Raw genomic sequence first — 22,448 nt, forward strand, 5'->3', positions numbered from 1 at the left:
CAGCAGATTACTGGCGGAGGACGATAGAAGATTTGATATAGCCTCACGTTTCGGCAAGAAGCTACGTATGTTTGTGAAAATGATGGAAAAGGACAGATCTTTTAAAGGGGTGGTTTTTTGTACGACTGGGCGTTTTCGTTTTACGAGCTGATTGCTAGACAGAACATTCCTTTACCGTTTGAGATAATGCATCAAAAATGTAACGCTGCGGTCCGATGAAGAGCGTTTTGTACCTCAGGGAATATGGGACTGCTTTAGATTTAGCAAAAGCAAGGAGGTGTTTTCGTGCAGTACTGACTGCAGTGGAAAAATCCTCTCACACGCTGCAGTCTGTTCCCTTGAATTTACGGCCACAGGAGAGGATTGCAGATTTAGTTTTGTGAAAAGTAAACTTAACTATTATAGGGCGGCGTCGGTTTTGGCTGAATTTACCTAGACGGTGTGCACGGTCAATTTCCTTAGGATCCACATTGACGTCTAAGTTGTTGCGACAGATGTCAATAATTAGTTGCTCTGACTGAGCGAAGCTTTCTTTTGTGTTTGTTTCAGGAACACCATAAAAAATTAGGTTGTTTCGGCGCGAGTGATTTTCTGCTTCATCCAGTCGGGCTTCAATGTTGCAAACTAAGCCAGCTGTTTGCGTACAGTCGGCCCTCAAGCTGTCAATGTCGGCCCTGATTGAGAGAAGGTTCTGGTAATGATTTTCCAGGTCGGTTAGGCGTTGGCTTACGACAGTTAATGTTTGTTCAGTAGTTAATAGCTTGTCTTTAAGGTTCTTAACCTCTGAAATCAGCTGAGACTGCCCGGTAGTTAGTTTTCGTAATTCAGACAATACGGCAGATGTATCAGGACCAGGGTTAGATTCGATATCGCCAGCCAGTAACAGTAAACATCGAATTGTGTCAACAATTTCAACAGCGACAGCAACACAACACCGTGGGCCCGGTAGCTGAACTAAAAAGTAATTGCTCGTCCGTTTAGAAAACAGGGAGTATTGCTTACAGACCTGTGTGGCGAAGACGAAAGGATTAGTGGTCATCATTTTGGCGCAGCCACCGAGCCCACGAATTGCTGAGCGCGGGTGGCGTTCTTTTATAGCTGACCGAACGATGACTGTTGATGACGATGACACTACCCAAGCAGGACCAAGGGGCGGATGCCCCACGGAAAGCGCCGCTGGGAGGCCAAATGCAGAGGAGCAGAATTCCATGTCGCGTCCAGTGCGCAGTAGCGGGGTCGTTGTAATGCGGGTCAAGCAGACATTACCAAGAGATGGCAAGACGATCTGGGTGATTACGGGAACGATCACCTGTGTGGCGAAGACGAAAGGATTAGTGGTCATCATTGTGGCGCAGCCACCGAGCCCACGAATTGCTGAGCGCGGGTGGCGTTCTTTTATAGCTGACCGAACGATGACTGTTGATGACGATGACACTTCCCAAGCAGGACCAAGGGGCGGATGCCCCAAGGAAAGCGCCGCTGGGAGGCCAAATGCAGAGGAGCAGAATTCCATGTCGCGTCCAGTGCGCAGTAGCGGGGTCGTTGTAATGCGGGTCAAGGAGACATCACCAAGAGATGGCAAGACGATCTGGGTGATTACGGGAACGATCACCTGTGTGGCGAAGACGAAAGGATTAGTGGTCATCATTGTGGCGCAGCGACCGAGCCCACCCATGCGCGGATCAGTGGGCCACTCATGCGCCGATCAGCGAGCCCACTCATGCGCGGATCAGTGGGCGCTCACTTGGCAAGTCACTGTGCCAAGTGTGGGTGCACCCCCTTGTTTGATGATTGCCAGGTAATGGCAAGATATAGGGACAAGAGGGCACGTGAAATTGACGAAGCTTTTTTGATTCGCAAGGCAGGAACTTAGTGTGTAAGCGCCCCGTCTATCAACTTGTTGGACAATGAATACGAGTATATTCTTAGTTGAAATATGATTTCAAGATGTGAATAAGATGTTTTTGCACGTCCGCCATCACTTTCCCTTTCTCTGTGTGTCATCTCCTCGCCCTCATGAGCATATATATTTTCGCGCCATCTGAGCAATAAACTGGTTGTAAGTGTGCGCTCTGTCCTATCTCTCTTCTTTTCTGAAACGTTTTGCGCACGAAGAGCGTATTTTCCTTTTAGACATCGGATATATTGTTATGTGTCGCTCATTGTGAGAACCGCATAATTCAGCTCTTCCGTATGTATTATTATTTTATTACAGATTGAGTCATTATCGTTTGCGGGTATGAATTGCCGAATATCAAAACAAATAAACTTGGGCACGGTACCCATAGAGGAACACGGGGTGTGTTCCTGGAATTTCACTCGGCGAAGGCAGCCGCTGTGTAGAGCGAAAAATCAGCGTTGTTCACGCATGCTGGCAGTAGCACAAGACTGTGACTGTATTAAGAGTGCATAAGCAGTAGAAATACATTTGGTGTTTTATTTATATATTTGCAACATACTACAGGCCCACATGTGCCCAGAGAGAAGGGGTAAATTGCAATACAATACAGAAAATTCGAAAAGGCGAAAAAAATACAAATAAACGCTCTCATTTCAATTTCAGTGTTAGAATATTAGTAATCAGTCAGGTCAATCGACTCAACTGAATCAGTCAATGATAATGGCAGTGTGATCCATTCGTTATTAGTGCGAGGAAAAAAGAAAACTTGAAGGGTGTTAGTTCTTGTGTGATATGGAGTGAAAGATTCAGGATGATGATTCTGGTTAGTCTTGTTGATAACGGGCGAAGATATGGACCAGGATTAAAAGAGAGCTTCTTATTTTTCAGTAGAAAAAGACATTTAAGCCGGAGTATTTTACGTCGTAGTTTCAAAGTTTGTATTCCATGAGTGCGCATGAGAGCTGCTGGCAAATCGGTCGTACGGAATTTAGAAAAAATAAATTTGACAGCTTTGGGCTCAACCATTTCAAGTGCGTTAGTATTGTGGTTGGTGTGAAGATCCCGCACGGTGCAAACGTATTCTAACTTAGGCCTAATTAGTGCTTTATATGCCTGAAGCTTGGTTTCTGGGGGCGCCTGTTTAAGTTTGTGGCGCAGAATGCAAAGTTTGCGAAAAGAAGAAGCACAAATGTTAGCGATATGAGAATTCCAACTGAGGTTGTTAGTTATGGTCACCCCCAAATATGTGTATTCGTTTACCGTTTACATCAACTAGGTGATTATCTGGAAGACTGTAAGAAAAGAGCCGTTTATGTATTTTATTTGTTATATGTATGTCCTGTTTTTGTTTTTTTTTGTTTCATTTAGCTTCATGCCCTATTGTTTACACCATGAATGAAGGTTATGGAAGTTAGTATTCAAAAGTTCCTGATCTTCTCGACAAACAACCTCATGATACAATATGCAGTCATCTGCAAATAAGCGAATTTGAACTGGCTCTGTTATAAAGTTAACGATGTCGTTAATAAAAATCAAGAATAGGAGCGGTGCCAGTACACTACCTCGTAGTACCGCCGAAGTAACTGGCAAACTACGCGAGTGGTGACCATTAATAGAAACCGATTGGGTGCGTTTGTTTAACTAGGCAGAAATCCAATTAATGACGAAAAAGGGGAGGCCAATGTATCTTAGTTGCAAAGTAAATTTTCTTGTAAAACAAGGTCGAAGGCTTTCTGAAAATCTAAAAAAACATACGTCAGTTTGACCAGGTTCGTCAAGAACGCTTGCAAAACTGTGAAATACAGTGGTTAGTTGTGTGACCGTAGAAAAACCCTTCCTGAATCCATGCTGAAATGAAGAAAGAACGTTGTTGTCTGTTAAAAATTTAATAATGTAATTTGCAACAATATGATAAAAAATCTCACAGCAGGAAGAAGTGAGCGATATAGGACGATAGTTTGTAATCAGTGCAGTGTCCCCTTTCTTGCGTACGGGCACCACACGTGCCGTTCGACAGTCATTCGGTAGGTGTGAAGAGGACAAAGATGCACGAAAAATGTATGCGAGGAATGGGGTGAGTGCTGCTGAATATCGACGAAGGAATGCATTTGGAAGGCCATCAGGACCAGACGATGTTTTCGTCTTCAGGTTAAGAAGCATAGCGACAATATCTAGTAGCGATACAATACCTTCTTAGTCTGAGCAACATACAGGGTTAAGAATAACTGTTTCTGAAGAAACGAAATACACACTGTGAAAATACATATTAAAATATTCTGCAATGGCATCATTGTCATCAATTCGAACACCATCGATTTCAATCTGGTTAACAGACTTTTTTTATTTAAGAAATCCCAGAAATTCTGAGGGGATTCCTTTAGAAAATTTGTAAGCTATGTTGAAAATAATGTTAAACACTAGCTCAAGATGATCCAAAACGCTCTGCGCCTGGTACGAGAAAAGTCTTTAAGAAAAGCGATTTCGGGGGGGGGGGGGGGCGCATTACAGGGTTTATCAATTATAAACGCTAATAACACCATAGAATGATCGGAAATACCGAGATTAACCGACACTGTAAATTGTTCAATAGACCTAGCAACAAAAACAAGATCCAGGATTGAAGAGGATGCATCACAAACTCGCGTAGGCTCTGTTACCACTTGTTGCACACAGAGGTTTACCATATTATCAAGGAAAGATTCAACATCCGTGCATCGACCAGTATTCGAAAATGAATAGTGCCAGTCAACAGAAGGTAAGTTAAAGCCACCTGCAAAGTCACCTCAAGGAACCTTGCGGTGATACCATGTATGCGAGATGACGTGGGGAGTATTTTCAATCTGTGCACATAAATCGGAGACAGAAAATACAACAGACGGCATTTTCGGTTGAATTGTAGAGTGGAAGTTATTAAACAGGACAATACACAATTTTTTCTGCTGTACAAACTGTAAAAATGTACAATCAAGTTCATGATTACATTTCTCATCGTACCGTCTGCATCGTTGGAAGACTGATTACGGTGCTCGGCTGCTGACCCGAAGATCGTGGTTTCGGTCCAGACCGTGGCAGTCGAATTTTGATGGAGGCTAAATACTAGAGGCCCGTGTAGTGTGCGATGCCAGTGCATGTTATTGATCACCACATGGTAGAAATTTCCGGAGCCCTCCACTATAGTCATATCTGTTTTCGGAACCTAAAACCCCAGATATTTTGTTATTATTATTATCATTCATCTGACAAAGAATTGTTCAATCCGTTAGAGAGATTTCTCGTGCGGGTACATTGAGGAATAATTATTCCTAGAAGTTCCTAGGATTATGATGGGTTCGCTTCGGCAGATCAACACAAAAGAAATACTAGGAGCACTTCCACTATGTTAAGATGGAACGCCAACGAAGCTGTTTAATTTGTTTTATTTAAATAATCCTAATAATTATTTTCCTGCCTGGCAATGCCGTATCATCTGTCGTAGCAGTATGTCGTTGAGGGGCATCTGCTGACGTAACAACGTCAGCAGATGCCCCTCAACGACAGTCAGCAGATGCTCCTCGACGACATACTGGTCGAGCCACGCATGCGCAGGCATGGAACTCCCGCCTTTCCTCGACGGCCACATTTGTCTTTGGGAGGTGTACGCAGTGGTGGCGAACCGGGGCATAACTTACTGAAGCGCCGAGTCGCGACACACGCCAGCACTTGTTCGGGTCAGTCCGATGGCACACACTGCTCTCGCCGCCCAGTCCAGTTGGTCCCGCACGCCGGAGATGGCGCAACAGATGATTACAGACGCCGCAGGGGTACTAAACATATTCCCGACCAACTACCGTTCCAGCCTTGCCGAGGCTCCCGTGTAGCCGATGGGAGTTTTATCGGCCGCAGTCTAAAACGCCCGGCGTCTCGACGATGGGCGTTTTAGGCTTCGCGATACCGAGAGTCCTAGCGGGCACTGTGTTTGTGCTTAGCGTCGTTGGCCCGATCGAACGTCGTCAGTCATCTTAGCCCGAGAGCGTCGGTTGGACTCGCGTCTCAATTGCCGCTGGCCCAGAGAGCCAGTGACAACAGAGACGTGAGTCCAACCGTGAGTCCGACTGAAACATTATGAATATCGTGTGTACAGCGCAACATCTGTACAAAAAAACGACACACAGGAAAGAGCGCCGACTTTCAACTAGAGTTTAGTGAAGGTGCTCCGGCCGCTTTTATACATGGTGCAGAATCCGTGCGCATGCGCGATAACACGTGTGAGACTGTTTGACTATGCTAAGAAAAGAATATTCTCTATCGGATAAGTGAAGATAAGGTGTACTAATGCACTGATCCGAGGCCTTCTTGATAAAAAACGCTTCTATAATTTCTCTTTCATGCTTCGTTTTTGCTTTTTTCAAAACCTTGTCTAATGGAATATAGGACTGCACTTGCATTCCTTGCAATGTATAGCCGTATGGCTACCATACCCATTCTTAACGTTGTATGCATGCTGCCTAGCTCGATCATTAAAACATTGCCCTGTTTGACCTATATATAATTTTCCACAGGTTAACGGTATCTCATAGACAACATTTGATTGGCATTCTGTGAAGCTGTGCTCATGACGAATGTTGCATTGTCGACCAGTCTTCTTGCAATTTAGGACAGACACTTTTGAGAGCTTGTACGGGGCGGAAAACAACAAATTATTGTCATATCAGGTTGCCATTTTCGTTAAGCTGTGAGACACCTTATGTACATAGGGTATGACATGCAATGGTCTTTGATCATTTTGTTTTCCCTTTGTCCCGTGTTTTGGCGCTTTACTTTCTCTAGGAGGCTTTCGCAAACGGGTACGACGACGCTGTTTGGATAGCCAGCAGCTTTTAGTTTATCAATCTGCGTAGTGAGACTGGCCTCAGCCTTGTGCTCACATGACTTATGAAGCGCAGCCTGAATACGTGTGGCGGCAATTCATCTTTTGATTACTTTTGAATGGCCACTGTCAAAAGGAAGAACATTCTTAGCGCTCCTAGGTTGATGGCACCAGCAAGTATGCCAATTGTCAGAGAATGAAATGCGAACGTCTAAATATTGTATGCCCTCGTCTTTTGGCAATTCAAATGTGAAGTTGAGCCCCCATGAGTGCTGTTTGAAGACATTGAGCACGGCCGTAACTTTATCATTAAAACACATTTGTCCGCTCTCTTCAACAAGCAAAAGGTAGTCGTCAACATAACGATACACTCGGCGTACACGCCCACATGCAAGGCTCGCAGAAATCCGTTTTTCTATTACAGATAAAAAGATGTCGCAAATAAGTGGGCCTAGTGATGAACCATCAGTAGATGTTTCCTACTGATGCTGTGCTGTACCCACGATATTCAGCATGAACCAACTCGGGCAAATCAAGCTCTTGTTATTGAAACATTAGTCCATCGCTCAGAGATATAGCGTCACCACGCCGCGCATATGCAGTGTTTTTGTCAACATCTCGGATACACTGTTTTCCAGATCCCATCCATAGACAACTCGAAGGTCGCGGAATCGAATCGCGGCCGCGGCGGCCGTATTTTCGGTGGAGGCAAAAATGCTTGAGGCCCGTGTATGAGATTTAGGTGCACGTTAAAGAACCGCAGATGGTCCAAATTTTTGGTGGCCTCCGCTACGGCGTTCCTTATAATCATATCGTAGTTTCGGGGCATTGGAGCCCAACAGTCATTATTATTATCCACACACTGCCTTGCTGCAAAAGCTTGCGAAGTGTCGGAGATCGGCAGACGACGAAGAAGGATTGATGGTGGGCTGCTGTGTCCGCAGCTAGCGCCGAGAAGTCCGTGCAACACTATCATCATGTACCTTTTTTGTGTGTTCAATTGTCGCCATTGAAGGCATTTCGTCGGAGTCTCATGGATCCGTCTTTCTGGCGGCGCTACCAATAGTAGTCCGATGTTTCGCCACACGAAAAAGGCAACTGGAGCCGATAAGTTAGGCTGTGCACGTAGGTATCGAAGGATGCTACCGCCGGCATCACATGCGGCACCCAACCCAATTGAGCAATAGCCTAATGCCCAATAACGTTCATTCTTTGTTGATAATAATATATGTCGGCGTTCTACTACTGTCATGAGTATATTGGCATGCAAAGAAAACAGAGAAGAGGGAGAAGAAATAAGATAAACGAACGAGTTCCAAATGAAGAAATATAGGAGAAAGAAAGAAAAAGAAGAGATATTGAAGACGGAATTAAGACAAGAACCTGAGGAAGAAGAAGCAAAAAGCGGCACGAGAGGCGACGTGGCCGGGAGAGGACAGAGCGCGCTTGGAACGTGAAGAAGCGTGGGCGAGCGGTAGCGGCGGCATGACGTGCGACCCGAGACAGCTAGCAGTGCAAATGGCAAGGACGTACCCCCGCCTTCGCAGCAACGACCTGTGAGCTGCGGGAGCACGGCCAGGAGTAGAGCTCGGGCACAACGGCGTCATCCCCGGGAGGACACGCCAGGCTTCCTACGGCTACGCCCCGTAGGCCTCGCACCAGAGTGGACGAGCAGTACAGCCGCTGCGGAGAGCTGACTTCGACGTCGTTCCTGAGCTACATCGGCGGTACAGCTGACGGACGTACACCAGCGACGCTGCGAACATCGCTGATGCGACGAGCCGTACGATGTGACCCCGAAGCAGCAGCTACGTCAATGCAACGCACTTGTGACTAACTGTAACTATGACTTAGTTTTTTGTACATAGTTGAAAAAGAGAGTTTCATAGTTTTTTTGCATGCCTTTTTTGATACTGGGGTTTTTCATATGTGTTTTTCAGTGATAAAAATTTTTCGTGCTCCACAATGTTCCTGTGTCGTGCATTTCCATCTATAGAGACCGTGACAAAATATTGGCGAGCCTGCCAGGATTCATCATCCTACCTAGTCAGTCTCTCACGCCACAGAAGTATGGATTACGAGAAATTGTTGGGAGTAGCGACTGCGCTGGGACTCAGCCGAGAGGAGTCAATTACGTTGTTTGAGCGTGCGGAAAAGGAAGGTCGCGATGCGCGCGTAGCCGAGAAGGAGATACTCCTCTTAAAGTTGCGATTAGCAGACGCGTCGAGCGTCAGAGATGATGAGAGTAGGTCATCTGTATCTGAGGTACAGGAGCTTCCTAGAGCAAAGAGCATTTGTCCGCGGAAGCTAATGGCTCCCGTTGATGATAAAAGGGATGATCTAGATGCTTATCTGCACCGTTTTGAAAGAATCGCTGTGGGTCAAGGATGGGAGAGACGCGAGTGGGCAACAGCACTGAGTCTATGTTTAGTGGGCGAAGCCTTGAGTGTGTTTGGAAGAATGCCCGCGTCCGAGTCGATGGACTACGGCAAGGTCAAAAAGGCTTTGCTTCCGCGATTCAGGTTAACAGCTGAAGGATTTCGAGAAAGATTTCGAAAATTTAAACCCGAAAATGCATAGACAGGTAAACAATTTGTTTGTAGATTCACAAACTATTTCGAGAGATGGATAAAAATGTCCGCCACAGAGAAGACATACGAAGGTGTCCGAGGTAGAATCGTGATTGAACAATTCTTGACTTGTTGTAGCCTAAACCTGAGTGTTTTTCTTAAAGAACGAGCATTGAAGCAGCTTGATGATTATGCTGAGTGTGCCGATCAATTTCTTGAAGCGCAAGGCTCCAACAATTTAAGTAAAACAAAGGAAAATCCCCATAAAATGAAAGGTGGTCAAAAGCAAGCAATGGCTGGTGCTATACCAAAAATGCTGAGGTGTTTCTTGTGCAACCGGGTTGGTCATCGTGCCCGGGACTGTCGTTTCGGAGGAGACAACAGTAAGATCCAGGTGTTTTGCGAACACTGTAAACGGATAGGGCATCGCACTGAAGATTGCCGACTACGGAACAAGGGCCAAGCTGCTTGTGTAGTCCCGATGAAGAAAGTAGTACCACGCATGATAGATTCGGACAAGAAAGCTCCTCATAACGGAACTGTCAAAGACAACAAGAACAGAGATAGCACTCAACAAAGAGATGAAGCACCGCATCCACCGGTTGTTTATGGAGAGGTGTACGGAACGCAAGTGAGGGTGCTTCGAGATAGCGGCACAAATATAGCCTTGGCGAGACGGAGTTTGGTGCGCGAAGAGGACATGAGAGGTGAGACGGCGTCTGTTATACTGGTTGACCGCACTGTTTGATGCTTACCGGAAGCCAAGATACAGGTGTAAACGCCTTTTTACAGCGGTTCGATTAGAGTCAAGTGTGTCGAGGAACCACTCTACGACCTTATATTGGGTAATATACCAGGCGTCAGGAAAGTGGATGAGCCTAATCCAACGTAGAAGAGTACAGGCGCAAGAGCAACAACACTGCCTCAGATGGAGTCGGAAGTACGTGGCGAATATAAGGGCGACAATGAAGCAATGAAATTGGAGGCGGAGAACCTGTCGAAGCAGTATCGTTGGCTGTGACGACAAGATCTTGTCAAAGAAATACACACCGGCCGTTAGCTGCGCTGAAAGTGCCTGCAGTCGAGGTACTAAAGGTCATGCAGCAATAGTTTGCTGAAATGCAAAGGAAAGATGCGTCCATTCAAGCATGCTTTGACAAACAAGGAAACACAAACCCGAAAAGAAAAAGTAGGACTGTTCACGAATATCAGCGACTAAATGGACTTTTGTATAGGAGATGCCGGTTTGCGTCGGAAAGGGAAGCTTTGCAGTTGTTCGTACCAAAAGATCTACGACAAGCGGTACTTTGGCACACGACAGAATTATGGCAGGTCATCAGGGCATAAGAAGGACGGTTGCGAAGATCAGTGGGGATTTTTTTTGGCTGGGTCTACAGAACGAAGTGAAGAGATACGTGAAGTCTTGTGACGTCTGCCAGAGGACGTTTCTTAAAGGACGACAAGGCAGGAAACATGCCAGTCATTGACGTACCATTCCAAAGAGTAGCAATGGATATCATAGGTCCAATTACGCCGGCTTCTACTAAAGGGAATGTGTGTGCGCATCAGTATTCTTTCCTTGCAAGTATGAACCAACTCGCCCAGCAGCAAGTTTTATTGAAGGGAACCGATATGTTCTCACGATGGTTGACATGGCGACAAGATATCCAGAATCCATCGCAATGAGAAGTATAGTTGCAATCCATGTCACTGAGGTTTACTAGAGATATTCTCTAGGTACGGTCGCCCAAAAGAAATACTAAGCGACAGAGGTTCGAATTTCGCATCTCAACTTATGAGAGAGTTTATTAGGCTGCTATCAATTCAGCAGATGCTCACTACGCCGTATCACCCCATGTCCAATGGACTGGTGGAAAGATTTAATGGCACTTTAAAGAACATGGTTAAGAAAATGTGCCAAGAAAGACCTACTAATTGGGATCGTTACTTGCCAGCACTATTGTTTGCATACCCGGAAGTGCCGCAAGCAAGCCTTAACTTCTTACCTTTTGAGATGTTGTATGGCCACACGGTCAGAAGACCCTTAACGGTGCTGAAAGAGGTATGGGCAGACGAAGACCTTGACAACGACGTTTAGACGACTTATACGTACGTGTTAGAACTGCGAAAGAAGCTTGAAGAAACATGCAAGTTAGCGCATCAAAGACTGTGTGAAGCAAAGGAATGATATAAGGGATATTACAACAAGAAGGCTGTGTCAAGGAATCTGAAACCTGGAGACAAGGCTCTGGTATTATTACCCAGTGATGCAAATAAACTGCTGATGCAGTGGGAGGGTCCATTCCAGGTTACACAGAAAAAACGCCAGGCCTGCGCTGAAACCGCAGCACAGTCACGGCGAAAGCTGGAAGAGCTGCGTTGCTAGAGCCCGTTGTAAGCTCTCTTGGGGCTACTAATAAAAGTACACTAGCAAGGTACCCACTATGTCATAAATAGCAATACCTGTGAAAATGGGAAGCACCTACTGAGCCATTATTCGTCATTGTGCGGGGAAGCGAGGCACCAGCTACACGTCTGTAAGGCATTATGTGCACTTCATTGAAGCGACGACTGATGACGATGAAGAATTATGCCGCAGCCTTTTGTAATGAGTTGGAAGCTTAAAATGGCCCACCAGATACGTAATGTGCATTGGGTGACGCCCGGTCGCTATTTCCCTCTCCCGCCTTGCAGGATAACATACGTTGACGTGGGAGAGAGAGAGGGGGGGGCGAAGAACTTTACTGAGACCCCGAGAGAATGGATCATGCGCTTATGGGCTTCCTGGGAAACCAATACAAGTGCACTTGTGAGGAACCCACTACGCTATAAATCATTGTAATGGTCGAGAAGTAGGAAAGCAGGCATTACGCCATTTTTCGTCATTCTACGGAGAACCGTGGTAGCTGCTGAACGTATGTAAGGCATTATGCGCACTTTGTTGTTGCTGTGCCTGATCACGATGAACAATTATGGTGGAGCCCTGTGTAATGGGTTGAAAGCATTCAACAACCTTCTCGTTGCGCAATTCGCATTGTGTGACGCTCGGTTACCGAATTCGCGTTGTGCGACGCTTGGTGCTTATTGTACTCTTCGACCACGCTATATTGCATATGTTATTGTGGTTCCTTCCCGACATGAAGCCTGTATAGGACCTTCTTGCAAAGCAGTTTCAAGTACCGGCATGGCTCAGAGGTTGAATACTGGGCTCCCACGCAGAAGACCTAGGTTCGAACCTCGTTCCATCCTGGAATTTTTTTTCTTATTTCGTTTTTTTTTCTTATTTCGAGCGATAGTGGTTACGGACACCGGCGGCGGTGGCGGCGGCGGCAGCGCCTCATAACAGCTTTCGCTGTAAAAGAAAGAAGTAGACTACGAACTGCTGGTGAATAATGCCAAGAAAGTGTTTCATACAAACATGTTAAAAAATATTAGAAGAGAAATGAGCCAAAAGGTTTAGAAGGCGTGTATGATTGTGACAGCAGAGAAAGACGACATTGAAGTGCAAACTTGCAACTACAAGAAGAGCATGGGGATGGAGAAGTTTGTGATCAATCCAGCGCTGGAGACGAGAGAAGCAGTGAAACACTATTGAAAAAATGTGGTGAATTATTCTCTGACCTTCCAGGGAGAACTAATGTCATTGAATGCAAGCTAGACTGTACCACTATGACGCCAGTTTACGTCAAGCAGTACCCTTTGCCGTTGGTGGTACAAGAGTCCATTGGAAAGGAGGTAGATGAGATGCTCCGCCTAGGTATCATAGAGAGGTGGACATCACCTTACAAGGCACCTTTGGTTGTGGTAAAGAACCCCGACGGTTCCAACAGTATTTGTGTGGACTTTAGACGGTTAAACAACATACTCTTGGCGGACTGGGAAGCAATACCGAGAGTGGATGTGGTCTTTGCAAAGAACGGCGGAAAGAGGTTTTTAAATGCGAAGCATTTCTTAGCGAACCTCTGGCACTTTGAGCGTTTCTATCTACGTATCTATCTATCTATCTATCTATCTATCTATCTATCTATCTATCTATCTATCTATCTAGCCGCCTACGTCTGGATGCTCTCATGATCGCCTCCTTAACTTGGTGTAGGCAAAAATTTACATGGGAGGGTAAGAGGATTTGACGAACATGATTGCCGGGTCATGACATGAATAACGTTAAAATCCTGTGGCGTACGTCATCAAACCCTTTCCACTAGACACGTGTGGCACATACCCGTTTACCACGGGCCGCGGTGTACGGGTATGCGCCACAGGTGATTGACAGTATATATCCACCCAGGAACGGCGAGAACAGGCATTGGCAACTTAAATGCTAGAGCGTTAAGGAAAACCAACATCGGCAGCGTTGACTCAACGAATGGAAAAAATGAAAATTACGATCCCAGCAGGAATTGAACCCAAGCATTCTGCGTGGCAATCAGGTATTCTACCACTGAGCCACGCTAGGTCTATACATTGGTTAGGAAAAACAGCCTACGCAGGCGTAATATCGGTGCAACGTCAATTGTGGTTGTGGTTGTGGTGCTGGCTATGTGATCTTGCAAGAAAGCAATGAACACTACATGATACTCCTACGATGTGTACTCTACGATACAGGCGTCATATCAGATTAACGTCTGTGGTTCCAGTGTTGGCTCCGCTTTTATATGAGTCTAATAAACATTACGTTTGTATTCCTATGATTCAGCAAGCTATATTGGAGCATTGCTCGACCCCGGAGGAATACATTAACGAAAGTTACATATGATATCCACATCACCGCATCGTAAAGTGCACTTCGTCCACCAGAACGATGCAGCGTCCTCTTCATTTCTTACGAGGCTGGGCGATGGCCTCATGCTGACCGAGGATGATGCCACATTGATTGACAGCCGCTTTGTAGACTAGGCTACGTATGCCACATACGCCCAGGTAGTCTACGAATACGACAAACACCATCCACTGATGTTGGTCTACGTAGCATTGGCCTACCAGCCTCGACGGCCTATACCTCACCAACGCGAAGGGTGGCTTCAGGTTCCGACATGTCGCCGGCTCTGTCGATGAAATGACCGAGGCATCCACTTCTAAAAGCTCTACTATACCACATACTTCACTACACATGGACCCCTCATCACCACAATCACGACCGGATCCTATAACAAGTCATGACAAGCTGCTGGTGCTCACTGATCACGTTGATGATGCCCTTGTTCAAGAACTGTCAAGAACTTCTTGCACACATGCACGCGGGTTCATGAAACGTGCGTGCGTTCTCGGGACACGTATCAGCACTACATATCAGCTTACCGCTTCTGGTGTTGGTAATACCCACGTTGCCATTGGCAGCGTTACCCAACCGCAAACAATTGGTTATATTACACATATGCGGCTCTTCAACATATATATGTGTGCGTGCAAAATTTATACAAATCTTTAGCGTCATTTTGTAACGTGTCGCTCAGTAAAAAAAGTTACGCCACAGTCTCCTACCCGCCGCATGCTTCGCATAACATCGACTCCCACGGTACGTGGGATCTGCCGAATTTTTTTCGAAGTTCGATTGGGTAAAGGGGTATTGGCCATAGATACCTTTGGAGAATGCATCTATACAAAAAGACGGGGTTTTCATGCACACGAAGACTATTTCAATTCAAGTATATGCCGTTTGGACTCAGGACCGCGGCGGCCGTGTTCACAAAACTGATGAGGAGGTTTCTGCATGGTCTTAATAACGTGGAACATTATCTTGACGACATCCTTGCAGCTACAAACACGTGGAGGGGGCACCTGGAAACACTGGAATAGCTCTTTCGAAGATTACAGGAGGCCAGACTGACAATTAAGCCAAACAAATGTGAATTTGGGTTTCAAGCAGTGACTTTCCTTGGGCACAAGTTGTGCCTGGGTCACATAGCCACAAAAGAAGGCATCCTCGATGAAATCCAAGCAGCAAAGCCACCGAATACCAAGAAAGAGGTAGAGTCCTTCTTTGGGTTGACAGGATTTTACACAGACTTCATTCCACATTACGCTGAGTTAGCTGACCCTCCAGTGGATCTGACGAAAGGCGCAAGCAATACGGTTAAATGGACGAAAGCGCAAGCGTCTGCACTCAAGCAGCGCATGGCTGAACCTCCTATTCTGCTAGCACCCAACCTGGAACAAGAGTTTCTTTTGCGCACTGATGCGTCAGAGAAAGCACTGGGGCCCGTGCTGCTGCAGGAAAAGGACAATACGCTGCATCCAGTGTTCTACGCAAGCAAGCGCTTGATTGAGCGAGAAAAGCATTACTAGACAGTTGAAAAGGAATGCCCAGCTCTGGTTTGGGCTGTGAAACGATTTCACATTTACCTTAATGGGAGGCATTTCAGAGTGTAGGCCGATCATCAGCCACTCGAGTATTTAAGCAAAGCCAAGCTAACTAACGCGCGAGGAATGCGATGGAGTCTTGCGTTACAAGAATATAGCTTTCATATCCAGAACGTGAAAGGAATAGAGAACGTGGGTACTGATTTTTTGAGCAGGACCTCATAACGACAATGGGTGAAAGGCCTATCGCTGTTGTTGTTGTTGTATTGTTGTGATTGTAGTAGTGACTAAGAGGTGCAATGGCATTATATGATTTATGTGAACTTAGAAGTGTCCAACGAAGCACGTGATGTGAATAGTGACAATGATGTGTTGTGAGTGTGTGCGTAGAGTGAAGTGAAGTGCATCGGTAGGACGCGTATAACGTGCTTATTTCCTTTTTTTTTCATTTTATTTACCCTAAAGGCCCGTTGGGCATTACATAGGGGGGGGGATAACTTGGTACAATGAACACAAAAATTGGATACACAGAAAAAGAACATAGCGATGCTAATAAGACTAGTATAATCACTCTTGCATGAAGAATCATATGTGTAATCAGTCACGAAGGTGAGGATGTGCAAATAAATATTACAGAAAATACTGGCAGGAAAAGTATATGCGATTCAGCCACAAACGTGGGAAAAGCGAAGAAGAAGAACAAATATATGCAGAAAAAACCCGTAGAAGAACGTGTGTACGATTCACCAAAAAATAAAAAATAAAAATAAAAAATATGGGAAAAGCGAGCAAAGAAGAGACAAGTATTTCTAGAAAGCAATACAACGATTCGAACATATATATATATATATATATATATATATATATATATATATATATATATATATATATATATATATATATGTATATATATGTATACTGAAGCGTGAGATGATTTCTTTGATGGACTTGAATACACCGTAATAGGTGATTATGATTTTAGTGGTGACTAAGAGGTGCAATGGCATTATATGTAGAATTGAAAGCTGGGCAAGTTGGTAACGATTCATAGTTGGTCGAGGTAAACAGCGCAAAAAACGAAGATAGAGTAAAGAAGGGAGACAGTACGAGCGCTATATTATTTATGATTGCATTATATGATTTATGTGAACTTTGAAGTGTTCAACGACGTACGTGATGGGAATAGTGACAAGGATGTGTTGTGAGTGTGTGCGTGGAGTGAAGTGAAGTGCATCGGTAGGACGCGTATAACGTGCTTATGATGCACATTGACGATAAAAAGGCCAAGAAATCACCAAGGGACGTCATGAGCAGTTTTTCAGGATGAAAAACTTTTGAAAGGAGGGTGCATTGTCATGAGTATATTGGCATGCGAAGAAAACATACAGAAGAAGAGGACGAAGAAATAAGATAAAAGAACGCGTTCCAAATGAAGAAATATAGGAGAAAGAAAAAAAAAGAAGAGATATTGAAGACTGAATTAAGAAAATAACCTGAGGAAGAAGAAGGAAAAGGTGGCACGAGAGACGAGGAGGAGGAGGTAAAACTTTATTTGACCAAGCGATTTGGGCACGTACGTCCCAGGGTCCCCGCAAGACCCCATTGCGCTATGCGTTCATGAGTTCATGCAGATCCATGACGTGAGCGGCCCGGTCAGTGGCGATCTTCTGCTCCGCCGGGTCCGTCGAGCGCAGCAGAGTCTCCCATTCCTCCATGTGGTCAGTGGCTCCGGGCACCGCGGGGGAGGGTCCGCTGGGAATTCTATGAGAATGTGGGTAAGGGTAGCGTGGGGGTGAGTGCATTGAGCACACGACGGGGCGTACGCTCCCGGGTAAATACGGGAAAAGAAATAGGGGGAGGGAAGGGTGCGGGTCTGAAGGCGGCGCCATAATATTTGGTGAAAATTTTTCAGGGATCGGTGGGGTGGGGGTATATATGGCGTGCGGCGCGATATGACTGGGTAACCTCGCTGAACGAATGCATGCGCTCCCTGGAAGAGCCCGACTCCGATTCCACCGCCGCCCGGTTGATGAGAGCTCGGGCGGGGTCATTGGCGGCTTCGTTGCCGGGATTCCCAGAGCGCACAAGCACCCAGATCAGCTCCACATGTCGGGCCGGGATTTTGGTGGGCGAGCTGAAAATTCGGAAAGCGGTCTCGTGGACTCGTCCTCGCGCGAAATTTAGGATCGCGGTTTTCTAGTCGGAAATAACGTACCGGGCGTCAGTCTGTGTGAGGGCAAGCGCGATCGCCGCTTCTTCCCAGGATTCCGGTGTGGACGCAGAAGGAAGGTGGAGAGTTGCGATGGGTCGGAGTGTGTGATCAACGACAGCAACTTCCGCGTCGTCGCCCGTGCAAGCTGCATCCACACATACGGCGTCATCTTCAGAACCGTAGTATTTGTAGAGAGCTTTTGCACGTGCCTTGCGGCGGGCCGAATGGTTGGTAACGTGGGTGTTTCTTGGGAGAGGTTTTACTATGAACTGTGTGTGTGTGGGTCGGGGGATTGGTAGAAGTGTGGGGTCGGCTGCTGGTATGTGAATATTGAGGGTGTCAAGTATGCAGCGTCCGTTGAAAGACTGAGCTAGACGAGTGTATTGCGCTCGTTTGTGGGCCTCAATGAGTTCGTGTGTGGTGTTATGGAGCCCAAGCTGAAGAAGTTTAGTGGTCTGTGTGTTAGGGGGTGGTGTAGGGCCACCTTGTAGGCTTTACGAAGCATGGCATCTAGAGTGGCTATTTCTTCTTGTCGAAGTCGGAGATACGGGATTGTATAAAGGAAGCGGCTCAGTATGAAGGCATGAATGAGACGACACAAATGGTGTTCCTTCGTGCCATAGTGTTTGCCAGAAACTCTGCGGACGAGGTGCGATAGCGCTTCCGTCACCCGCTTGAGTATCCGGATAGTGAAATTGTTACGGCTGTTGTTTTGGATGTGAAGGCCGAAGTTCCGGATTGTGTTGACCTCTGGGATAGGGCGACCGGCCAGAGCTACAGTGATCGGGGCAGTGGGAAGAGTGCGTGGTGAAGGGCGTATAAGAAACAGCTCAGATTTTTCTGGGGAACAGGAGATACCAATGCTTTGTGCGTGTTGTTGTGTGATGTTTGCGGCGGTTTGTATGGTTTCCTCTATGTCGCCATCACTACCATGGGTGGTCCACAGTGTGATGTCGTCTGCATAGAAGGTGTGGCGAAGGTGAGGGATGTTGTGAAGAGCGCGGGCTAAGGGAATGAGTGTTGCGTTGAAGAGAAAATGGAAAAGGACCGAACCTTGTGGAGTACGTACTATACTGAGGGTGCATGGAGGGGACGCATGGGGGCCCATATGAACCTCAGCCGTACGTCCCGATAGGAAGGTTTGTATGCAGGCGTACATACGAACGCCCACATTGAGGGGAGAAAACCGCCATGGTTGCTCGGTGTTCTACTCGATCAAAGGCCTTGGTTAAGTCCAAGCCCAAGACGGCTTTAGTATGAGCGGGCATGAGAGGATCAAGAATGTTGTGCATCAGTTGAAGCATGGCATCTTGGGCGGAAGCCCACCATGCTGTGCGGGTATAGGTTGTGGTCGTGCATGTGTTGAGTCAGTCTGTTCAAAGCAACATGCTCGAGAAGCTTCCCGAGACACGATGTGAGTGAAATGGGGCGGAGGTTTGATATGGTAAGGGGTTTGTTAGGCTTAGGAATGAATGCAATCTTGGCATGGCGCCAGGATTGTGGCGACGTGCCTTCCTTCCAGCATTTATTGAAGTAATCTGTACTCAGCGCAATCAATTTGTCATCCAGATTACGGAGCATAGAGTTAGTTATCCTGTCTTGTCCCGGTGCAGAGCTTTTGCGGATGTTCTGGAGGGCCATACGGACCTCTTGCTCCAATATATCGTTGTCCAGGTGTTCATTCGGGGCTCCCGTGTAGGGCGGGAGAGGAGAGGAGGTGCCGGGTGCTGTGTGTGTTGTGCGGAGTTGGTCCTGGTCCAAAAGGAAGTCGAGGCAAAGCGTGGTGTTGTGGAGTAGGCGTGCAATGTGATGTTGTGATGTTGTGCGTGGTATTGTGGGGTTGATAAGGTGCCGTAGGAGGTGCCATGCGTACTTGGTAGAGAGGTTGCCAGCTATACTGCTGCACACCTGACCCCATTTGGAACGGCACAACTCCTCGGCGGGCGCAGTTATTTGTGTCTGTAGCGTGGCCAGTCGGCGTTTTAACGTTCTGTTATGTTGCTGTCGTTTCCATCTCTCCAGTATGCTATGGTGCGCCTCCCAGAGGTGGGCTCAGCGAGTGTCCAATGTGGGGGTGTCGGGTGATGTGGTAATGTGTTGTGTATCAGCGGTTATGTCATTGAGGATAGATGAGACCCAATCATCAATGTCTTGTATCGGGGTATCGGGGAGTTCCCGACGAGCGGATCGTATAGCGTCCCAGTGAATAAGATTGTGGGTGAGGAGTCGGGGTCTGTGTGGTGTGAGAGGTATTTGTATGGCGATAATATAATGGTCGCTTACAAGTGTGTGTTGGGTACGAGACCATGAGATATCTTTGAGAGAACGGCTGAGTGTGAGGTCTGGGCTAATGTCCATGGTTACGCTATTGCCAATTCGGGTTGGTGTGTGAAAGTTGGTATGTGTAGTGGGGCGCATGTCTTGGACGGTAGTCCAAAGCCTGCGACCCCGTGCTGTGGTGTACCGATAACCCCAGTCTGTATGCTGAGAATTAAAATCGCCGCCTATGAGTAGAGGGTTTCGGCCCGCAATGCGGTGAATTCTTTGCAGTAGCGCATCGAGAATGGCCATGGCCTGGCATGGGGTGTGGAAGATATTGGCTATAAAAATCGGAGGTGTGTTAAGTTTCGTGGGTATGATTTCTATGAGTACGCACGGAGCGGAGGAGGTGATTTGGTGTTGTTGGTAGGTAAGGGTGCGATGAATGAGTGTGGATACTCGGGGAGTGTCGGTGGAGTCTGAGTGTACTGCATGGTAACTGGTAAGTTTGGCTTGGCGTAGCGTGTCCTGTAACAAAAGAAGTTTAGGTACGGCAGGGAGGGTAGGTATTAGGAGCTGCAGCGGCACTTGCTTGCTCCGAAAGCCGCGGCAGTTCCACTGGATTAGTGATAGATGGGTAGAACTAGCGCGACCCGCCATATTGGAGCGTGGGTGGAGCGAGGATTGGTTGTTGTGGCTGTAGTGGAAGTGAGATAGAAGGAGAAGATGTGTGTGAGATGGAGGTAGACGACCCCTCATGTGATGAGCTGGTAGTTGTTTCGAGCCTCTGAAAGCGGGTCTCAAATTGCGTAAACCTACTTTCTAAAGTTTGCGTTAGGCGTGGTAATAGTGCATCCATCTGTTGCTTAAAACGAGCAGACAGCTACTCGACTATTGTTGAAAATTTAGCTTCGAGGCGCGCCTCCAAAGCTACAATTTTTCGTCAAATTTGTCTTCCAAGTTTCTTAGATCAGCCTGATAATCGTCGACTGCGACCGAACTGCGTTTCTTTTTATGGGGGGATGAGCTGTGTGTGGCGGGGCTGTTGGGTGACTGCGCAGTGGGTGGGGTGATTTGTTCTGGGGACAACTGCTGCGAAGGAGGTGAGGGGGGAGTAGGATTTTGTCCTACAAGGCTCGTGACACGACTTACGTCCACACGCAGAGCCCGGAGCTCCTGGTCACGGGGGTCCGGGGCAGGAGTTGGTCGCTGGTGGTCTGGTCCCATTGGGCGTCTTCAGCTTGTCGGTCCATGTAGGTTGGTCGGAACTTTTGGACTGCCCTTTTCGTTGGCCGGCAGGTGGCTCAGAGCATTTAGTGCTCCCGTTGTCTACCCGTTGTCTATTGAGTTGTCTACCCGTTCCTGGGATCGCGGTTCACGTGGTGACGTGGGCATGGTTACTTTAGGTAGGTGCCGGTGCTTGCATTCCCGTGTCCCCGACATACGCGGGCCTTCGCACATGATGCAGACTGGAATACATGTTGGATTTGCCTGCTTCGGGTGTAATTGGCCACATCTGGGGCACTTGTGCGTCCTAGGTTGTATACATACATCCGTGTGGTGGCCTATGGTCCGGCATTTACTGCACGTCTCGACCTGTGGTGTATAGGGCGTGCACAGATGCAGTCCTCCACCATAAACAATTTTTCGGGGGACGGTGGCTTGTCCAAATGTAATGAGAATCGATCGCGTGAGTCCCATTCGGCGAGCGTCTAGCATAGTTTCGTGGAGGTTGCGCGAAATCAAGTCCGCGAGTAGTTCTTGTGGTGATTCTTTCCAGTAGGCGTTCGTAATGACACCCCTCACTGAGCCATCGGGGGGTGCGATGTATGCCGTGATGGCATACTCATGCTGTGTTGTAGGTGATGTGCTGTAACTGCACAAGCTTTAGCGCGTCCTCTTGATTCACCGCAGAGACTGTGCAAGTGTTATTGACGGGATGAATCCGAAGAGTCAGCGTAGATGGGTCGGTCAGCGCAGCGGCCTGCATGAGAGCGGTGAGGAGGTAGCGTGGCTGGAGCGTCGTAAGGTCAACGCCTCCCTGGGAGCGGAATACCACTTTACATCCGTCAGGTGGAAGGGGCGGTGGTTGCTTGATATTTTGGGCAGTTGCATGGAGAACGCGCAGCTGCGTCGAAGAGCTGTGTAGCCCGGGAGTTGTGGCAGTCTGCGGAGTCTCCCGCGACTGACTCGGCGTCTTTCGCACAGAAGGATCGGCGTTCGTACCATGGGTCGCGTTTCGTGTTTCCCGGAAATTTGCCTGGGCTCTGAGGACTTGGGTCCAGTGCCGAGGGTCATAATGGCTTGGGTCCATATTCGTGCCTTGCACGTGAACAACCTCCATGTTGGCCTGAGGTGGGG

General features: G+C 47.2%; 1 pseudogene; it reads right to left on the reverse strand.

Annotated features, from left to right (window-relative positions):
* Positions 1–154: 154 nt before the first annotated feature.
* LOC119375887 (uncharacterized) lies at positions 155–21,340 on the reverse strand (annotated as a pseudogene).
* Positions 21,341–22,448: the final 1,108 nt, after the last annotated feature.

This window comes from Rhipicephalus sanguineus, unplaced genomic scaffold (assembly GCF_013339695.2).
Source record: "Rhipicephalus sanguineus isolate Rsan-2018 unplaced genomic scaffold, BIME_Rsan_1.4 Seq10031, whole genome shotgun sequence".
NCBI classification, from domain to species: domain Eukaryota; kingdom Metazoa; phylum Arthropoda; class Arachnida; order Ixodida; family Ixodidae; genus Rhipicephalus; species Rhipicephalus sanguineus.